This window comes from Pseudophryne corroboree, chromosome 1, assembly GCF_028390025.1.
Source record: "Pseudophryne corroboree isolate aPseCor3 chromosome 1, aPseCor3.hap2, whole genome shotgun sequence".
In the NCBI taxonomy this organism is placed as follows: domain Eukaryota; kingdom Metazoa; phylum Chordata; class Amphibia; order Anura; family Myobatrachidae; genus Pseudophryne; species Pseudophryne corroboree.
In genome coordinates, this window is record NC_086444.1 from 436,316,415 (window position 1) to 436,327,109 (window position 10,695).

Below are 10,695 nucleotides of genomic sequence, written 5' to 3' on the forward strand. Positions count from 1 at the left end.
ATGCCTTTGCACTTCAAAAGTAGCTCCCAATCAGCGCAGCTTTAGCGTGCTGGCCGGGAGCTACTCTTCACTCCCCGGCCTGCAGCGGCTGCGTGTGATGTCATGCAGCCGCTGCGGCCCGCCTGTTTGGTGTGGCCGGACCACGTCCACGAAACGACGGCCAAACACCGCTGTTCTGCCCCCCCGCCCAGCGACCGCCTCTGCCTGTCAATCAGGCAGAGGAGATCGTAGCAGCCCAACGGCCTTCGGCCGTCTGTCATGCGCCGGCGCACTGCAGCACCGGCGCATGCGCAGTTCTGACCCGATCGCACCACTGCGATAAACTGCAGCATGCGATTGGGTCAGAATGACCCCCTTTATCTGTTCTACTGTTGATGCATTATGCTATGTTAACATACTATCTTCTGAAGCCATTAACAAGAGTAAAACAAAGGCATATTCTTGATTTACACAATCAGGACTGTGGCAAAAAGGTTATGGTGTGTGTTACAATTCTAAGGTGCAAAATCCTCAAGTTTAGATATTTATAATTGACTTTCCTCTGCAGATTTTGTGCCAATCATAGCTACATGATATCCCTATGTGCAGTTTATTGGATAGCTTTTCAGGCTCTTTGTCATATTTCAGTCTTTTATGGACTTGGCCCTACCAAATTCATAATGTTTCCATACATATTTGTATAATTATTATTATTATTATTATTATTATTATTATTATTATTATTATCATCATCCTTTATTTATATAGCGCCACATGGGATCTGCCCAATTACAGAGTAAACAAGTGAGCAAAAACAAGAAGACAGTGACTTTCAATTCAATACAATATACAATATTGGACTAGTACAGGGTATATAACCATAGCTGTGTCAATAAACAGCACTGAAATACATATCAGGGTGGCAGAAAACCGAGGGATTTGGTGCCATCAAAGGGAGTATTCAAATGATAGATTAAGTAAGAGACGTAAAAGCACATGAGAGAAGAGGACCCTGCCCATGAAAGCTTACATTCTAAAGGGGAGGGGCACATAGACAGGGGTGAAACAGATGGGGTAGAAAGCGAGCATGGGACACAGTGGGCTTAGGATGAGAGACGGCTGGGTTTGGTGAAGAAGTGTGTCTTGAGAGCCCATTTGAAGTTTTGTAGAGAGGTGGAGAATCTGAGGGGGAGAGGTAGTGAATTCCAGAAAAAGGGAGCAGCACATGCAATATCTTGGAGGTAGGAGTGGGAGGATGTAATCAGTAGGCAGGAGAGGCGGCGTGCATCAGCAGAGCGAAGATGACGGATATGAGTGTAAAGGGAGATAAGGTCAGAGATGTGACTGGGAGAGGAGCGGTTGAGAGCTTTGTAAGTGAGTGTGAGAAGCTTGAAATGGATTCTCAAGGGTAAGGGGAGCCAGTGAAGGGCTAGTAAGAGAGGGGAGGTAGATGTAGTGTGTTTTCTGAGCAAGATGTTCCGGGCAGCAGCATTGAGGATAGATTGGAGTGAAGAGAGGTATGTGTAAGGGGTGCCAGTCAGGAGGAAATAACAGTAGTGCAATCTGGAGATGACCAGTGAGTTGATAAGGGTCTTAGTAGCATCCTGGGTGAGAAAGGGTCTGATCCTGGAAATATTTTTGAGATGAAAATGACAGGTGTGTGAGAGGTGCTGAATGTGTGGTTTGAAGGAGAGGGAGGAGTCAAGGATTACTCCAAGACAAGACTGTGCCAAGACAGGGCACTTGGGGCTAGAGGAGATAATAGTACCATCAATAGATAATGAAATTGTGGGGGGCGAGGTTGTGTGGGAGGGTGGGAAGCTCACTCTTAAACATGTTAAGTTTAATAAAGCGCTGGAACATCCAAGAAGAGATAGCAGGGAGACAGTTGGATACACGAGTGAGGAGAGCAGGGCAGAGGTCAGGGGAGGAAAGGTAGATTTGTGAGGGCAGTTTCACTGGAGTGGAGAGGAGGCTTCCATGATATGCACCAAGGTATTGTATTAATAGAGAACTATCACTCATAAGATTGACAAGAGCAGTTGCGTAACTGCCATGGGTGCAGGGACGGCAGTTGCTTCGGGGCCCAGACTGCCTCCAGGGCCTGCCTTCCCCCTTGCACCCAGTCACACAACAGTGTAAAGCCTCACTGTCCTTTCTCTTCTGCAGTGCCATAACTAGGGTTTTGCAGCATGTGAAAGTGAGCACGCAAGGCATAGGTGGATTCCAACTTCACATAGCAGCTCCTCGCTGAGATCATGTGGATGGATTTTCCCCTCTCCCTCCACATCTGTGATCTCTACTTTCGTCTACTCCTCCCTGTCTCCGCCCCCTCTGATTCCTTCTTACTTCTCCTATAGGATGCGACATGTGAGCCATGTGGGACTATTGCTATCCCTTGCACTATCATCATCTGGACACTTCTACATTTGCATTGTCTCTCTCAGATCCTGCTCTTATGGCTGGGTCACCCTGCAGAAAGAAACTGATCCACACAGGAGCTGGGGACTGGAGTTAACCCCGGCACTAGGTACATCAACAATGTGCACCCGAGTCCCCACCTCCTGTCCTGGCTTCCAGTGTGTGAGGAGAGCACAGCAACAGGCAGTGGTAAGTACCCGGGCTTATTCCTGTTATCTGGAAGGGGGGGTGTATTAAGGGCTGCAACTAGGGGGGGGGGGGCTAAGGGGGCATGCGCCCTGGGTGCAATATTGAGGGGGCACAGAGAAGTTACAGAGAAGCAGAGGTTTTTATTTTTTTAGCGGAAGTGCTGTGCTGCTCCAGTGAGACAGCAGACGGCTCCCGCGGCAGTGTCTCTGACCGACCTGTCTGGTGAGCTCCAGTACCTGGGATCTCTCCTACACTAGCTACTGTCTTAAACTTTCTTCTTTGCCATGCAGTGCAGCGACAAGCACGTGGTGCACCCTGCAAACTATAGAAGCAAGCTGTTGGTGCTGTGTTTTTCAGCAGGCTATAATCCTGTCCGCCTGACCAGCACCGACCAATTACAAGCTGCTGGCTACGCACCATTGGGAGAACACGCTGCCCCAGGCTTTTGCTTGTTAACAGATGCAGTCACCGATGTTACAGAAATCAAAGGATCACTTTGATAGCTATCCACTTGACAGTGGAAACTAAGAGCCTGGACAACCTCCAACTCTCACGAGTATCGCTACAGCAGCTTTGTGGTGAGTTTAAAGACAGACTTTGTTATCGGCAGTGGGCTCTCAGTTGACAGTATCAACCTCCACTTTGCCTCCCAGATGCTGGGATTTGGTGTAACTCATAGGGGGATGGAGTGTGGTGATGCATGTAGTGTAGTACTGTATTGCAGTATATAGGGGCATGTAGTGCACTGCTGTGGTGTAGCATATAAGGGGATGTAGTATAGTGATGTAGTGTAGCATAAAGGGTATGTAGTGCAGTGTATAGGGGCAAGTAGTATAGTGAATACAGAGATCATGGTTGCATATATCTGCAGATATAGGGTTAAGCCCCCAGGCCAAACAGCAAGGCATCTCTGTCACTTGGGGTCCACTAGGTATGAATCCGGGGTACGGGACCCCATCATGTCAGCACAGGCTGGCCACCCCAGGGCAGCACACAGGTGAAAATTAGTAAGGGTTAATAAGGAAGCACATAAGTGCAATGTAAGTGATACTGTAGGTGTGATTACAAAATACAAAAATATATAAATGTAATAGGGAAAAACATAAGTGTTAATAAAGTGTTGGGATTTGGCAATCTAAAGCAGCCCAGCCATGCCAGCATAGGGGGCAATGCACCCCTAACACACTCCATGAATAATTACAAATATGTCTGGGTCAAATAGCCCAGAGTAAGGCCACATGATAATGGCTCCTACAGCATCTGAGAGTCAGCAATCCCTCCTAATGCTGACCCATTCATGCCTCATTTATTGGCAAGCCGCTCAATCAGATTGTGATGTCACTCAGGTGCTAAAAGGGAGGGGTAATTCTGAGTAAGAAAAAACATTTTGCTATCCCTAATGCACACTGAGTGAAAAATAACACTACATAATATTGGTGGATATAATAATGTATGGGAGAGGGATTGTACACTAATATTACCTGGGTGGGGGGGAGGGTAGTAGTGTGTGTATGAGGGGTATACTAATATTACCTTAGGGAGTGGGGGGGAGCTGGATTGGGGTGTGTAGTAATGTATAGGAATGGTTATATACTGTTATTACCGGGGTATTGAGGTGGGGGCGGTAGTAATATCTTGTTTTTGGGGTTACGGTAAGTGTATAATTATATATTTAGAATTTCATATTCTCATCACACAAAATAACAAAAAAACCTTTTTGTCATCTAAAGTATATGCGTTTGTTTATGGTTTTATTTCATGATAGCTGTGAATAAATGCTAATGTCTATAAATAAGTGGTTTGCATATTTTTATTTTACTTTATTAATGATTCCCCCCATATTAGGTACTGTGGGTATCTAATACATAGTCTGGATTATTTACTTTGCTATCACATGTTTGATTTCCCCTTATTCTATTCTGCCTTTTGGAAGCCAATACCATTATGCATGTAGCCTATGTTATATATTCTTTAATTTTACTAACAATATATATCACTTTGCAGTCAGTAATCCTCCATATGTCACCCCAAGTACCAAATATCTCTGCAGAAATGTCTCATATCAACCAAACTATATTTATATTTGTTGGATTCACACATGATCTTTTGGCAGATTCCAGTTTACTATTCATTGTACTTTATATGCTATGTCTAACTGGAAACTTGTTTATTATAACAGCCACCTGGCTGGACAAACGTCTCCATATCCCCATGTATTTCTTCCTCAGCAGCCTGGCTTTTTTGGATTTATGTCTTATATCATCCACAGTCCCCAAACTGCTCAGTGTACTGGTTTACAACCAAAGGACAATCTCTTTATCTGGATGCATTGTGCAGCTTTACTTCTATCTGTCATTTGGCACTACAGAGTTTTATCAATTGGCTGTCATGTCAGTGGATCGGTATGTGGCAATCTGTCTTCCACTGAGGTACCATTCAATCTTTACCAACAGGGTCTGTCTATGGTTGGTACTAATAGTTTGGATATTTGGATTTATTACTTGCATCTATCCCATAATGTTAACTTTTGATTTGTCTTTCTGTGGTCCATATGAAATCAATCATTTCTTCTGTGATAGTTCAGCCTTAGTGAAGATCAGCTGCTCTGACGTAAGGCAGTTTGATATGGTGTTTTCCATCTTTGCCTCAGCTGTCATTTTGTGTTCTTTCATCCTCATATTAATTTCCTATTGCAACATTCTTAGTGCCATACTAATGATACCTTCTACCAAAGGAAAAAAATAAGGCTTTCTCCACTTGCACATCTCACTTCACTGTGGTTGCGTTGACCTATGGCAGTTCTATCTTTATTTATGTACGACCTGTTGAAAGTTCCTCCCCTAACTATAATAAAACTGTTGCACTTCTTAACAGTGTCGTGTCCCCTGTACTTAATCCATTTATATACAGCCTGAGAAATAAGCAAGTCCAACAAGTCTTCAGAGATGTGAGGTTAAAGATTACTTCCCACAGAAGCTTGTTTTCCTAAATGAATTAAGGAGATAACCAGTATAAAAGCTGTATTGTCCACTTCCAGGACCCTACAATATTTTATTCTTCCTGAATAGCTTAAATAACTTTTCCCCATTCTCAAGTACATACAGCAGTTGAGAAAGGAAGCTTATAAATTCCTACTGTCAGTGAGGGTTGGGTATGAAATCCTGGCAGTCGGGATCCCGGAAGTCAGAAGAGTGACAGCGGGTCCTGACAGCTTCTGAGTAAGTATTTGACCCTACACCTAATCCTACCCCAAACATTAATCCACCCCTCCCACAGCCTAGCTCTTCATACTTACCTCTGGGATGAATTGGGATTCTGACTGTCGGGATCCTGCTGTCAGTCTTCTGACTGTCGGGATAGTGACTGTATTTTGACTGCATCCTGTCAGTGTGGCTGATAAATATTATAATTTAAATGGTTGAAATAAAATGTGTAAGTGTAAATAATGAGAAACATTCAAGGGTAAAAAAAAGTTTTAAAACTCTCATATGTATGATAATATTGGTATAAATACCTAATTAATTGAGTATTGTATATATATATATATATATATATATATATATATACTATTATATAATATAGCCTATGTTGTAGTAATAAAGGAGTTAAAGGATAATTGAGTAAAATGGTTTTAAATTCCATTAGCATTAAGCAGCTAAATATGTGCTTCTATCTCATACTGTTTATTGAGAAGTTAAATGAATGATGCCATGTATAATAATTTAATGTAATACAAAAGCCTAGTATAATTTCAGGTACATAAAATATATCAAACAGTTGAGAGGTATCATCTAAACTTTATCCAGGTGTAGTCATGGTATAACTAGAACTTTGTTGACCCAATAGCAAAATCTTGAAAGCCCACCCAACCCCCTGACTAGAGCCGGCTTAAGGGGGAGGGGCCCAGGGGGTGAGTACCCCGGGCCCCCCTCTCAGTGGGCCCCCCAGTCGGAGTTGCCTCATCGCACATCTGCTGGACCCGTGGCCCCGCAGATGTTTGGGACCACGGGTCAGTTGAGGACGACATTGTTCTCATTATAGTGCAGTGTCCTTGGCCCCAACATCCTAGCCAATATTCACCTTTCTTAGTCAGTGCAAACATGCTGCAGGCACAGAGTCCAGACGGGCCACAAGAAGAGGATGTGGAAGCAGGATTCGGGAAGGAGGAAGTAAGGAGGCGGGACTAGTCAGGAGGACTCAGTATAGCAGGAGCTCCCAGTGCTGCCGGAGGGCAGAGAAGCGATCCTGCTGGTGTGGCGGTGGGCTGAGGAGCAGAGGGGTGAGTGTACATATGGTATACATACACTCACCAGCGATGAGGCTGCTGCTGTACTGCATCTCACACACAGGGTATGTAAGGCTGACAGATGCTTCATGATGGGGAACAAGTCTGAGGGGGGGGTGAGGCTGGCACACACAGGGAGGGGAATGAGTCTGGCACACACAGGGTGGGGAGTGAGGCTGGCACACACATGGTGGGGAGAGGCTGGCACACACATGGTGGGGAGAGGCTGGCACGCACATGGAGGGGAATGAGGCTGGCACACACAGCGTGGGGAGTGAGGCTGGCAGACATGGTGGGGAATGAAGCTGGCAGATACAGGGTGGGGAATGAACCTGGCAGATACAGGATGGGTAGATGTTGGCAGACACAGGGTGGATAGAGGCTGGCACACACAGGGTGGGTAGAAGATGGCAGACACAGGGTGGGGAGAGGCTGGCAGACACAGGGTGGGGAGAGGCTGGGACACACAGTGTGGGGAGTGAGGCTGGGAAGTATAGGGTGGGGAGAGAATGGCACACACAGGGTGGGGAGAGGCTGGCAGACACAGGATGGGATATGAGGCTAAGAGACAGGGGGGTAAGGCTCACAGACATGGGGTGGAGAATGAAGCTTTGAGATGGGGGCAGCAAAGCTTGACAGACACAGTGTGTGGAATGAGGCTGAGAGGTGGTGTTTAAGGCTGAAAGACACAGGAGGCTGTGAGATGCGGGAGATGAGCCTATGGCTCATTTCTGTATCCAGGTCCTCGTTGGCTCACAACTGACCTGCCAGGTTGCAGATGGAACCAGAACTGCTGCCAAATGGAGGTACAGAGGGAGGAGGCACAGAGGGAACAGCCATGGGGGCAGTGCTGACAAGATTGGAGGCAGGACCCTCCTGTCTTTAAGTGTCTTGGACTCCCCTAAGGCTTAATCCAGTCCTGCCCCTGACCTCCCAGCCTTTGTCACTACAATAGGGAGAGAGAGAGAGAGAGAGAGAGAGAGGAAGAGGCAGAGGAGAAAGTTAGAGAGGGGGAGAGAGATAGTGGGTTTTCATGGAGAAAGATGGAATGAGAGAAAGAGAGAGACAGTGTCAGGGAGAGAGAGAGAAATAGAGCAAGAGAGAGAGGGAGTGTGTTAGAGAGAGAGAGAAGGGGGAGGGAGAGACACTACTTGACTACAGCACAGGACGGGGGTGGAGGCATAGATAGACGGAAAGGCGGATGGGGAGGATGGATGGACAGAGCACAATATGAAGGTTTGGATGGATGGGCGGGCGGGGGCATAGAAAGACAGACAGATGGAAAGAGCACCATATGGGTAAAAGACAGACAGTCAGGAGGGGCCATAAACAAACTGATCGCTAGAGCACCATACAAGGGCATAGAAGGATGGACAGGAGGGGCCCCAGATGGATGGATGAGAGGGGGCATAGACAGACATACATGGCCGGCCCCATGCAGAGGATGCACCTGTAATTTCAAATACTACAAATTGATGTATAATAAACTGTGTTAAAGTTATATTGGTATGTATTGCACCTGTTTCTTCTTACGTTTCTTTACATGCTTCCTAGTATTGTATATATCTGTGAATTGATGTATGAAGAATCTCTTTAAAAAATTTGTTTTAAAACTGATCTGCTGTTGGTCAATTGATCTTTTACTTGTTCTGTCCACCAACCTGTTCATCTTGTGCAATTAAATCCTGTATAGACATTGTATTTTTCTTTTGCCATTCAGACTTGCCCCTGATGAAGTTCGTTGGATGAAATGCGTAGGGTTAAAAATACATTGTTCACCTATTCAGCTGGATTTCTGATCATCTACTGTACATTACTTAACTCCAAAGAGATTTAATTGTGCATAAATTGTTGTCTGAGCGCTGAATGTGGACATCTATATAACATACTGTATGTTGTACCTTTTTTTAACTAAAGTATTTTTAACTAAAGTATTTATAAACCTCATATAGTCTGAGGATTGTCCGTAAACTTAAACCATAACATCTTAACACTTAACTATAATAAATAAAGACACGGAGACTTGAATTTGGCAGAAAATGTTAGCTATTTATTTAAATGAACCATTAACTGATGAATAATTAAACTAAAGTATGGTGGCCTGAAAGAACGGCTAAAACAACCCTATCCCATGAACAAAAAACCTATCTTATAAAAACTGACGTACACCTTCCAACAAACAATAGGTATCCACTCAACCTCCATCTTGACTACCCACCCGTGAAGGTGATGAGACTGCCCCCGTGAAGGTGGTCCAGCAAATGTAATACCAGTCAACGAAGGAGAGCGCACCTAAAAAACCAACCACCAAACGACTCCAATCAACTCCTTTAATACAACCAAAGTTAACTTGCCGTTCTTTCCTGCCACAACAAAAACCGTGACAACCCAGACCACGTAAATAACCAATGCACACAACACAAGAAAACAAACACAACCAGTAGGGACGGAGGGTGGGACGATTACAGTAGAAGAGGCTGACCCAGCCCCTTTACCAGGCTTAAAAACCCTTTCCACCTACCCCCAACGTTCACTCCTATTGGCTAACAATAAACTCCCATAATGCCTTACCGTCCTGCCCCCCAGACTAGCTGAGGTTTAACCCACTCCTCTCCTTTTCTGTCAATTCGTTCTCCTAAACCTCATATAGTCTGAGGATTGTCCGTAAACTTAAACCATAACATCTTAACACTTATCTATAATAAATAAAGACACGGAGACTTGAATTTGGCAGAAAATGTTAGCTATTTATTTAAATGAACCATTAACTGATGAATAATTAAACTAAAGTATGGTGGCCAGAAAGAACGGCTAAAACAACCCTATCCCATGAACAAAAAACTTATCTTATAAAAAACTGACGTAAACCTTCCAACAAACAATAGGTATCCGCTCAACCTCCATCTTGACTACCCACCCGTGAAGGTGATGAGGCTGCCCCCGTGAAGGTGGTCCAGCAGATGTAATACCAGTCAACGAAGGAGAGCGCACCTAAAAAACCAACCACCAAATGACCTCCAATCAACTCATTTAATACAACCAAAGTTAACTTGACGTTCTTTCCCGCCAACAGCGAAGTTCTGCCCAACAGCAACTACGCTCCGCCACCATACCCCTAACCCAAAGAACCAACCACCGAAAACAGATCCTCAAGGAAATTACCTAGTCCCTGCCTAGTCAAATGAACCCCATCCGGTCTAAACAAGTAGAAGAACCAAAACTTGATCCGCTGGTGCCACACCACAGCACCACCAAGAGCCACCACAAACTTAGCAACTGCGGAATTGACCTTCCGCAGAGAGGCATCGATCGCCCTACAGTCCGCAACTCCACGCCATCACAACCGCGGCACTATACAGGACCAGACAAGTCGACAGCCCGGCCAAGCACCCGCAATCGCCTGTAAGTCATGAACAATTGCCAATCTAAGATTCACTGTCTTCCTTTTACCCAGGTCGTTGCCACCTAAGTGTATCACCAACAATCTGGGCAGCCCAAAATGCTTAGCCTGCTCCAAAAGGGTAACCTTCAGATCCTGCCACAACATCCCCCTAACTCCTATCCACCTCACGTTATCCGACCCAACAAAGCCAGGAGTCCCCTCCGAAGCCACCAACTCGGCTGCCCAAAAAACATAGGAGTGACCAATCACCCAAACACTAAACTCATCCTCTCACCAACCTATAAGGGAAAAAACAGTCAAACAATCGTGAATATACAAAGGAAGCAAAAAAAACCAGACCAGAACAGGAACCAACTACAAGAACAAGGATCTGCCAAAAAGAAAAATTGAATAGAGGACTATGAAATTTCCTCTCGGA

General features: G+C 45.0%; 1 pseudogene; it reads left to right on the plus strand.

Moving 5' to 3' along the window:
• The first annotated feature begins 1,280 nt into the window (after window positions 1-1,280).
• On the plus strand, window positions 1,281-6,466 carry LOC134969925 (olfactory receptor 6M1-like; annotated as a pseudogene).
• The last annotated feature ends 4,229 nt before the right edge of the window (window positions 6,467-10,695 follow it).